Source organism: Solanum tuberosum, unplaced genomic scaffold (assembly GCF_000226075.1).
Source record: "Solanum tuberosum cultivar DM 1-3 516 R44 unplaced genomic scaffold, SolTub_3.0 scf00117, whole genome shotgun sequence".
Classification (NCBI taxonomy): Eukaryota; Viridiplantae; Streptophyta; class Magnoliopsida; order Solanales; family Solanaceae; genus Solanum; species Solanum tuberosum.
In genome coordinates, this window is record NW_006239041.1 from 1158760 (window position 1) to 1169653 (window position 10894).

Sequence of the window (10894 nt, forward strand, 5' to 3'; positions counted from 1 at the left end):
CATGCCACTAAAGTTTAGCAGTTTTACTTTCCATACCACGCCATTTGGTACCTCAAGCAACACAATATCTCCAGATTGGCGCCATGCTTGATTATTAATTCATTAGGGATGTGTAATTTAGAGGGATGTGAGACAGGATAATATTGAAGTAGGGGTTATCTTCGGGATATCTACCGGTTTAGCTTCCCCTTGCCCTCGTGTCTCTGCCATCCCTTCTGGCTTCTTTTCCCGTCTGGCTGCCATGTCTGCCAGATGCTCTTCCCATCTGTCTACCATCTCTATCGGTTGTTGTTCTCGTGGTAATCTACTATCAATTTTTTCCAGTTGCTTTTGGAAACTCATTGAGAGAAATAAAAATGTGACCAAAACTCATCAATCAGCTCCATTGCTCTACTAACTGATACTCCAGTGTTCCATAAACAGGTCAACTGAGTATCTCCCCTCCCTCCCCCTCACAGTCCCTTTTCGAATATGGAGATGAGCTCTCGAGTTCAAATGTTGAAACACCCTCCGTTGCCTAGTGGTTAATGAAGTGAGTCAAGAACAATGAGATCTCGGATTCAAACGTGTACACTCCTTCTTTTGACTAAACCTTCGAGGTAGAGTTATCTAGTATCTACATTGGTGGGCGTAACATGTATTCAGTGGAATAGTCGATGTCTGTGCAAGTTGATCTTGACACCAACATCGTAAAACAATAGTAGCTCTTATTTAAATGTTATTTGTACTTCCATTTCTAGACTGCTTTGGACTATTTTTCTTGAGTCGAAAGTCTATTAGAAATAATCCATCTACCTTTTGAGACTATTTGAACTTATGCAAAAAGAAAAATTGACTATTAGAAAATTGAGAAGTTATGGAAACTCGTCTAGTGCGTGATCAAAAAATGGTAAAAGAGGGCATAAAGGCACTGGTATCTCATATGCAAATTTCTAAGGTACAAGCATTAATGATTCAATTTCTTGCTTTTGATCCTAAGAGTATTTTGATTATGCTATTCTTAAAATACTTGTCCTAGTTATTTTGATTGTTATTAACATTAGTTTTTTCTTTTATTAGTATTCAATTCATTTTTCAATTCCTTATATTTGTTATGCTTAACAGAGTGGTCTTCCATCTGCAATTCTCAACATTATTACCAATTCAAGTGATTTAGATGTTGCAAATCCTACAAGTGTTATGAATGACATCGGGGTAAGTAAGTTAAAATTTTAAGTTTATTACAAGAGACTTTACTACTGAAGGATAGTTAGAGCTTATTCATCTAAGACAAATCATATGATTTTTAAGTAGATTCTTTAAAAAAAATAACTGATTTGATTTTTAAATTGTGATGGTATCTTGATATGGTAACTACAATGTAAAATTTATAAAAAAAATGAAAAAGTGCTTAGATTCTTAATGTTTTTTAATGATGGACTTTAGATTGTACAATGACTTGTTCATTCCGTAAGAAAATCCAATTTCAATATGCTAATGTTCTTTATGTCTTATCATTGGATTGTTGGTTTGAATGAAAAGTGAAACTGAAAAGTCAACCTCTTATGTTTTATATCTATTTATTTTCAATGACATAAGTATATGATTGTTATCATTAGTTATACTTCTATAAAGAAAAGGCTTCAAATCTTCTCGTTTGACTACCAAAAAAGAACCATAAGTTGATTTGTTAGAGAACAATACATCAAACAAAAAAGATGTATTGTTCTCTAACAAATCAGCTCATGGTGCTCATTTGGTAGTCAAAAGAGCAGATTTGAAGTTCTCTTTCAATTTTGAGTAGTCATTGAAAAAATGATTTGATTGGCTATGATTTACTTTCCCCCATTATATGTTGTGCATATATTATATGAGTTCATGTGGTCACTATTTAGTCTTATTTCTCTTCTAAGTGAAAGGTCTATTTGAATTAGCTTCCCAACCCCCACAAAGGTAAAGATAAGATTGCATATATTTTATTCTTTTCATACCTCGTTTATAAATTTACATTGAATATATTATTTTCATTGATTTTTTTTAAAAATGTAATTATATTTATCTTCTTTTGTAGCATGAATGTGCTTAAACCAACACTACTTACAATATGATTCATGTCATACACAAGCTATCGGAGGAATATTTACCTGTTAAGTTACTAGTAGATTAGTACTACTTAATGATATTTCTTATATTATGTTTTTATTCATTTCGTAAATTAAGACATCCTATGTAGGAATTTTTAGTTTTTAAAATTCCAAATATCTAGTGCATCAGTTCTATGCATTGACGTTTGATACTATTATATATATATATGCATGTATGCATTAATTTATATATGAATTCATGGATTTTATTAACTTTAAATGTAAATTATACAGTGTGTGTGTGTGTGCGCACGTGCGCGCGCGCATGCATGTAAGCATTAATTTATATATGAATTCATGGATTTTATTAACTTTAAATGTAAATTATACATGTAGCAACTAATAATAAGTTGTTACTAAAGATTTACCAGAAATATTTATTCACAAATAGCTTAAATGTGATGACTAATTGTTGATAAAAAAAATGTAATTATAGCCACAATAATGGTTGTTGCTAAAAGTCTAAATAACAGATTGTTAACCGATTTTTCTGTCCATTATTTGCAACTACTAATTTTATTGGGAAAAATAATAATTTCTTGCAACAATAATTTTGGTTGCTAAAGATTTACAGAAACAACAATCGTGTACTTTTTACCAACAAAATATAATTTATGGTAATAACTTTTTTTGTTGCGTAAGTTAACTTTTTACAACAATATTTTTTTGTTGTTGCGAAACATTTCCCAACAGCATTTTAGGCAACAACGTGCAACAAAAAATTTTTTGTTACTAAAAGTACTTTTGGCAACAACATTGAATATATTGCAACAAAATGTTTTGTTGGAAAATCCCTTCTCCTTTGTAGTGTCTGTCCCTTTGGCGACTAGCCAAGTGTAACAACCCGTATTATGCATATGCTTATTTTATTCTTGTGATACTTGACATAGACTTATAGTATAGGTGAGGGATCATGTTTCTTATATGATTAGTGTTGGTTTAAACTAGCTTGGAAGGTGATGTGATGTCTAGCACGTTGTACCATGTGTACGGCAAGTTATAACTCCAATGGAAGTATTTAAACTCGAGACGGGAAGGTGGTAATTGAGCTTAAAGTTGAAATTTAAGTGCTAAGTTAAAGAAAAAAAGAATTAATAATTAGAAAATGGAATAAAATAAGGTGAGCTGCTTGCTTGACTTAACTAAGCTAGTAGGTGACAAGTAGGTGCATCACCTACTTTGACTTATTAACCAGTCCAAAGAACCAAGTAGGTGCATCACCTACTTGAGCTATATGGATCTAGTTAAAAAGGCCAAGGTTTATGGATAAGATTTGGGCCTATGCTAACGGACTCACTTGAGGCCCAAGCTATGTTAAATAAAACAAAATGAAATTAAAGCCCAGCAGCCAAATCTGCCAAGGCCCAATATATTTAAGCTAAAGTGAAATCTAGTAGGTACATCATCTAGTTTGACCTTTTGAGCTGCTTGATATACATAAGCAGGTGCATCACCTACTTGATCAATTAGTGGCTGAAAATGGACAAAAAAAAAAGAGGTTCTAGAGGATTATTTTTTTATGGTCAAGAAGGCTCCTTATAAACCCAATATGAGCTGATCTTTTCACTCATTTTAACATACAAAATTCACAATTCACTCCAGCTCTCTCTCTCTTTTCCCTTAAGGATTAAAACAGCAGCCTTAAAGTTCCTTCTAGGGTTCTTGAAGAAATCTTGATATATGTGAACCAAGGTAACATAAACACTTATGGATTTAGCTTAATTGTCCCATAGAAGACTAGAAAATATGTTATTCATGCTCAATTATAAGTAGAAGGCAGAAGTTCCCACAAGCTACTGCTCGCTTTCCTTAATTATTAAGATAATTTTCTCTTCTTCTTTGGTTTAAGTGTGAAGGGCAGTTTAAGTTCTAGAGGAATTCAAGTTATAACTAGAAGTTGTAGAAATTGAGGTAAGGTGACTGCTCCATTTTCTTCCTCCTTATGTATGAGTTTGAGTGAGGAATTATGGGTGTACTGTCGTAGAGAACTCCAGGGGGTGGTGAGTTCAATAAATGGTTGTATGATAAATAATATTTGATGTTGTTTATGTATATTGTTGTTGGTACAACTTGGGTTATCTTGTAAAGGATATATAATGTGTATTGGGCAGAGAAGGAGGGTATGCTGATGCACATTATTTTAAGGGTTGTATGGGCTCATTACCAGTCAAAGTTAATTACTGTTTTAGGAGGCTCAGGTGTGATAGCTGCGAATATTAGTTTATCATGACTTACAGATTAACACCTAAAAGGAGAGGTTGAATCGTGGTAGTTATATTGGTCAGAGAATAAGGAATAAAAGGCAATTCGATTCAAAATTCTTCGGCATGAAATCTGATCCTCACATTTAATACCAATAAGTGAATTTCCTAAGTTTTATTCCTAGTAAAGGAAACATAGTGGCAGCGTACGATCTCCAAATAGCTGACAATAGTTTCCCCTCTCCTTAGTGTATAGAATTACTTCATTATATGTTCACTACTCTATACTTGTGTAATTATCCTCCTATGTGCTGGTATAGAAATGGTATTTGCAAAGGCAAGTTTGGTGAATCCTTCTCTTAGTCAGTTGGAGTTTATTGTGTCAGTTAAGCTCACAAGTAATGCATTGATGTACATAGATCCTTATGTCATGGTTACTGCCTTGAAGTATTATTTTCATGTCTTCTACTACTGGTCCGTAGTTCCAAATATAAAAAATGATTATGACCACCAAAACATCAATCTCAAAGATTAAAGAATCTAATTGAACCAATCTGTATAATTAAAGGTGGCAGCTCAGGGGCGAATGCCTAGCATGGGCCGATCCCAATTGGTATAGAGGGGTGGCAGCTCAGGGGCGAAAGCCTAGCATGGGCCGATCCCAATTTGTGTAATTTTGAGGACCACATCCCAGGGGTTAAAATGCCTAGAATGGGTCATCCTCTTCTACCACTAATCAGCTGGTCATTCGTATCACATGCCCTTATAAAGATGATAACACACAGAAAGTTAAAGACAAGAATGTAACATACATTATCCCACAAGAGTTAACAAGGGTGGTCTTCTGTTATGATTTATGCACATATATTGATACTTGGTTTCATTCGAACTCTTATTTTATATATGTTAGTGCCTTACATATTCAGTACATTTTCTCGTATTGACGTCCCTCACGGGGGACGCTGCATTTCATACTGCAGGCACATGTACTTCAATTAATAGACCTCCTCGGTAGGAGCACACGATACTCAGCTACTTTTGGTGAGCTCCAGATTGATTCGGAGCTTTACTGAGTCCTTGGTAGATTCATTTTGGTATTGTATCATAGTTAAGAGTAAGACGGGGTCTGTCCCGACCTAATATAAGTTTTTCTATCTTTTAGAGGCCTTGTAGACTTATGTATATGGTTCAGTTGCGTCTTAACAAGTTGTGGCCTCAATGGCCAAGTCTTGTATATAAGTTTTGGGTCTACTTATGTTGGTTCGTATCGCTGCATCCTATGTGAACTTGTCACAAGATTGTCATAGTTATATGCATAGTAAGCACATGTTACATGTTGGTTCTCTTGGGCATCGGGTGATTGCCCGTCTTAATGGGATTTGAGACGTGACACTAAGTGTGCTTGGCGGAGCTCAAGATTCAGCTTCTTCGTTCTTTTCAGTCTTTTTTGTTCCTTTTTTGTGCCTAAGCGTCCATGCTTCCACTAAAACTTTAAATACCTGAAACTTAAGAGTTTTCATCAGATATTGAGACAAAATAAGCATTTGAGGACACTTTTCTATCAAAATAAATCCCTAAATGAGTCCAATTTGTGGACTCATCAAAATACTATGCAGATAGATTTACTAATGAGAAGCTACATATACAACATATGTCGACTAGTTGAACTAATACATCTGACAAGTAAAACTATGAATACAGATGATAGCTTTACAATGTCTACAAAGCATCTACCGGAATCCATGACTGTACCACTATAAAAATATGCATAATAAAGACTCGGCAAAGCCCGAATCAACCTGGAGCTCATTAACAACCGCTGAGTATCATGTTATTCTATTGGGGAGATCTACTAGCTGAGTACATATACCTACAACATGAAATGCAGTGTCCCGAATAAAGGACGTCAGTGCAAAGGAATGTATTGAATATGTAAGGCACAATACAACCATATGTAAAATGAGATCTCAATTGAAACCAAATCTAAATAGATAAGGATTTGAGACCACATTTGTTTATACTTGTGGAGTCCTGTATGTAACATTCTTTTCTTTACTTTTATGTGCGTTATAATATTTATAATACTTATGATACAAATGACCAGTTGATCAGTGGTAGAAGAGGATGACCCATGCTAGGCATTTTAAACCCTAGGATATTATCCTTGTAATTCGACAAATTGGAATCGGCCTATGCTAGGATTTTTCCCTAGAGCTGCCACCCTTCTATACGAATTGGGATCGTCCCATGCTAGGCTTTCGCCCCTGAGATACCACCCTTCTATACCAATTGGGATCGACCCATGCTAGGCATTTCCCCCTGGGCTACCACCCATAATTATACAGATTGCTTCACTTAACCTGATCATGTTATTCATATTATGCTTACTATGGTTAAGGGTAATGCTAGCTAAAATGTCAACAGACTAGATTGAGCTCATTTTGTTCAACCATCCCACTCCACAAGGTATGTAAAAGCATTTATGCTATCTGCATGTAAAGTTGCATTTGTACCATTTGGTTAACAATGGTTCAATTGATAAAGATATATAGTATATGCTTAAAAAAGGATGGGTTACCAAGTCACATATATGAGCTCTTAGCATTTCCAAGCACATCTTCTTAGGATGATGTAATCAACTCTTGAGTTCTATATTTCCTCCATATTTATAGGATTTGTTTCTATATAGGACACTCATTCATATTTTGTGATACACATAGAATTTCCAGCGTTACAAATGTACTTGAAATTGATGTTGTTGAAACAGTTTCTTTAGTTGGAAGAGGGCAGTGGAACAATTCAAAATGTGAACGTATCAGTGCTATTGTGTTACTAGAGAGGTACCTAATTGGTTGGTAAGGCCCAAATTCTCACCATATATCATCCCGAATATGTTAAAGTTGGCTTTTTATATGGTATGTGCCAACCACCCTGAACAAGTACTAATAACATTTGTATTCTCTTCATGGGTACAAAACTTAGGGATAATTTTTCCAATTTCTACAAATGATATATGTATGATAGTTCCTACCATAATCTATGTTTTGGCTATAGAGGATTAGTATGTGACTAAAGGGGTAAGGTTAACAAAAGGAAAATTGATTAGTTAGACCTTAAGTTGTGATTAGTTAGGTTGTACATAGTGGGATTGGAGTACATGAAGTTACTATTTTTGATTAAAGGTACTTGTTAGATAGGAAGCATGTGCGAATGAAGCTTGAATGACACAGGCCGAATATGTACGTAGATTTTCTAGTTAGAAAGAGATGGGACATGTCAAACCCCCTAAACATAGGAGTAGGGGTGATATGAGGATGCTATAGAGGAGTGAGATAGGCGGCTATGAAAGACTGACTGCTAAGTTTAAGACGTAAGAATAAGGTATGAGAAAAGTCATTTTAGTATTGATTCAAGACTTGATATTTGGTCTTATTAACAAGAAAAAAGAGGGGAATAGAAAGGTTACCTGGATAGAAGATACACATACCTAGTTCATCTATATAATTAGTACAAAAGAGAAGTAGAGCATTACACACATGTATAGACTTCCATCGATTTGAATAAAGCCACTACAGGATTCATTTAATATATGCCTGCAGTAATTCATCAATCATAGTCCAGTTAGGGGAGAGGATAAATTGATCATATGCTTATTGTTCTTATTCACTACCTTGAAAGAGTCAGATCACCCTCACATGTTATAAAAAAAATCTATTAGTATGGTTAGACCTATCTAGTTAAGGCCAAAGTGGCTAACTCTGAGACGTTATGAATAATGATATAATTTTATAGGTACCTGACATTTACTTGCTATTAGAGTTCATGTTTTATGGTGTGTTCAAGCTTCACTACTTATTTTCTCTTTCGACCTTCAGAGGGCACCAGACATTGAGTGTGATATTTAACAAGTTAGTAATTAAGGCAAAGTTGACCTCGGTCCCCTACTCCAAAAGATGAACTATTGAGGATTTTCTTTTTCTATCTTAACTGTAGTATTTATACTGACCTAGATGAAAGCCTAGTCCTAATATCATAACACATATAGGAATTATTAGGGGATTGAAGAGAGTAGATGGGGAAGGAATATGAACAGAACTATCCCACCCATGGCTTAATGCTTAAGACAATGTGTTTGCCATTAATATAGTAGAGTAGTTCTATAGGATATCTCGTAGTTTCCAATGATGGTATGTTATATAATTATACATGCTGCATGTTCTATAACTTCTCTATTTGTATGTTATTTGCCCTTTGTGCATTACTTTCTCACATGTTACCTAATGCCATAAAATGCTTGCATGTAAGTGTTATCCACTTCAGAGCACCCTTGTTTATTGTTGTATGTTTTTGTAGGACCTTTTCCTTACATGTTATTTATTGCGTTGGTTACTTTCCACATGTCACTTGTCAATATTGTGTGGATATTGCATGCTAATTGAGCATATGCTATGGGAAAAATTAGTGATCGTGGATTATAGGACTCGCATAACACTTGTTTACCTATCATATGCATCATAAACCATTTATATATATATTACATGCCTCATAGCCGATTTTCTTAAACAGTACAGGCATTATAGCTTTTCTAGCTATGTGTCATGTGCTGACTTTCTCATATTTCATATGTGTACTTATTGACATGTTATTCCACCTATCCATGTGATATAACGCACTTGCTCAATGTGATTTGTGTTCCATTTATAGTCTACTTACTTACGTATTATATATTTTGTAGCTTTAGTACTCATGCATCATGTGCTCATCCAGTCCACTTCCTATATTCTTATAGTTCATTAGCCCACACGCTACCTTATGAACCATATGCGCGCGTACACCACATATTTCTATAGCTAAATGTTAGTATATTATGCGCTACCTTTTGTGCTAGCCTACATGTGTGTCATACCCAATGTGACTTATTTATCTGTATTTATCGACTTGAGTTTTAAACATCCTGTGAAAATGTTTCCTTCTATCATTAGGTAGTGAAGATTTTGACTAGAAAAGTTTGGGCATATATGTAAGTTTTATCACAGCCATAGATAAATAACTTAGCATAATGCCTTATCCAAATGTGCGGCATAAAACTTTAGAGTTTATATTAATAGCTATGCGTTCTTATAAGACTCATCTCTGAAAAGCGTCATAAGGTAAAAGAGAAGGAAAAGTAAAGCCCGATAGGTTAGGCCTATGATTTTATGTGTCCATTCCATATAAAAAAAATTGGGCGATACTATAGTTATTCTTGATTGTTAGGCCCGCAAGCTAAGCACAAATGGTGTAACCTTCATTGAAGTATTGTTGAAGGACCAGAATATAACATAAGATACTTCGAAATAGTTGATGATCGAGATCCTAAATACCACTCCTCATTCTAAACATTAGCATAAAGATCTGAGATCATGTGGTCCCCTTATATGATCATAAGTCCTACTAGCATTTGTTCATTTGATATGTCATTTGCATGTCTTGTGTTTAGGTATATTAAATTCCTTATTAGTATGAGTTCTACTTGTGTGTCTTCAGTGGATTATATGGTCAAGAAAGAGGTTTAATTTGCCATATTCTTATTCATGAACCATATCTATTGAGACATCCTGCGAGACTTATCTATACTTGTTTTAGGTTAGTCTATAGATTTTGGATAGTCCTACTTACAAAGAAAACTCTCGCAAATCTCCAATTGAAATTCTAGGAACCAACTATCAACTACACCTATCATTCGAGCACGAATGATCATAATGGGGGAGGATGTAACACCCCATATTCTACGTGTACTAGTTCTATGTATATGACACTTATAAATTGCCTTGTGGTATAGTTATGGACTCGGTTTCCTAAGCGACTAGTGACAATATAATAGGTTTAAAGTTGTAATACCCCGTGCCTTCCAACACATATACGACTAAGTGAACTCAAAAACAATTCGAAATCTGGATAGTAAAAAGTGGTATTCGATGTAAAAGTCAAAGTGGTCAAGTGCATATTAGGGCTACAGTCTTGTAAAGATACTATGATTGGGAAAATCGTGTAAAATAAGTGAGGTGCTTGCTTGACAAAACTACGCTAGTAGGTGACAAGTAGATAATGCACCTACTTAGAATTAGTGGACTGCATGTAAGTGAAAAGGGCAAGTAGGTGATGCACCTACTTAGAATTAGTGGACCGAATTTTATGTTAAAAGGGGCAAGTAGGTGATGCACCTACTTAGAATAAGTGGAATGTATTTAAGTGAAAAGAGCAAGTAGGTGATGCACCTACTTAAAACTTGTGGCAGAAATAAAGAAGGTGATGCACCTGCTTGCTTAATGTAAACAACCATATTATTTATCTACTTTATGAAGTGAAAACGTCCAGAAGGCACCTGTAAGGCACTCAAGCACATCACATCTCCTCCATCACGTATTCTCTAGAAAATTACTCCCAAGGAAAGCCATAGAAGCTCCAAGAGTTCTGGTCTACAACTTCACCATTCAAATATGAAGGAAACAAGTGTTTTTAAAGTACATGTTGGTAGAAAATCTCCCATCTTAAGGAATTCAAGTGAATAATCTGATTTAACATCAAGGT